We start from the raw sequence: 1031 nt of genomic DNA, 5'->3' as shown, positions 1-1031 counted from the left end.
GACTGGAGGGCTGGCATTCACCATGCTCCATAATCCGACTGTCTGAATTTCCAGCCACTCGACATGACTTGGACTTTGAACCATCTTTTATTTCATTGACCCATGCTCTTCTTGCTTTTTTTATGATAAATAGGCTGTTTTATTTTGCCATCCCTCTCATCTTCCTGGGAATGTCTGTTGCAGAGCAATTTCCTCCAAACTGAAATGTTCCCTCTTGGGAGGGGGGAGGGCTCTGGCCCATGAGACTCAAGAAATAAACATCAAATATCTGGGGAAGCTGAAATATACAAGATTCATGAGGGCCCCTCCCAGGGTATGGAACCAGTAAACAGCTGATGGGCAAGGAGACTGACCAGGTCAAGCTGTTGAGAAGATGCTCTCAGACCTGTTGCAGTGTCTGCAAGTGGTGCAGAAAGGTCCAGGGATGCAGCTTTTGTGAATAATTGTCAGTAGTGGGTAGGCTTTTCAATGATTCAGCTGCTGCTTTTGGGTAACACCATCTCTTGTAAGTAGCCCATAACTTATACTCATGTTATTAACTCTAATTGAAAACTCTATTGCTTCACTAAATTGGACTTTGGTGCAGTTGTTATCTTGGTCTGTACTAGGATCATTATTTAGTGTGAGTATATGGTATGTTATGACTTCCTAGAAGAAATCTCACACAACAACATCCCTTCTCCAAGCATAGATAGGTGACTACAGAAGAAACATGCATCCACAGTCTTCTTCTCCATGTTTTGATGTGTTCTCCTTTTACTCATGGAACAGCTGGTTCATGGGCTTTCCACTTGAAGAGGATTAAACTTTTGTTTTGTTTTGGCAGTGCTGGAGATCAAACTCAGTGCCTGTCACAGGCCAAGACAAAGCTAGCTCGCTAAGCTATGTCTCTCACTCACGGGAACTGTGCTTGAATACCAAAGACTTAATTAAAAATAGTGGTGAGCTCTTTATCACAAAGTTCTCTTTGGGTTTGATGATTTTGCACTGCTGTGGGCTCCTGACAGTGCTATAAGCATCTTGAAGGCAGA

This window comes from Mus caroli, unplaced genomic scaffold, assembly GCF_978045245.1.
Source record: "Mus caroli unplaced genomic scaffold, Mus_caroli_1 scaffold_4, whole genome shotgun sequence".
In the NCBI taxonomy this organism is placed as follows: domain Eukaryota; kingdom Metazoa; phylum Chordata; class Mammalia; order Rodentia; family Muridae; genus Mus; species Mus caroli.
Note: the sequence above shows the minus strand (reverse complement) of the source record.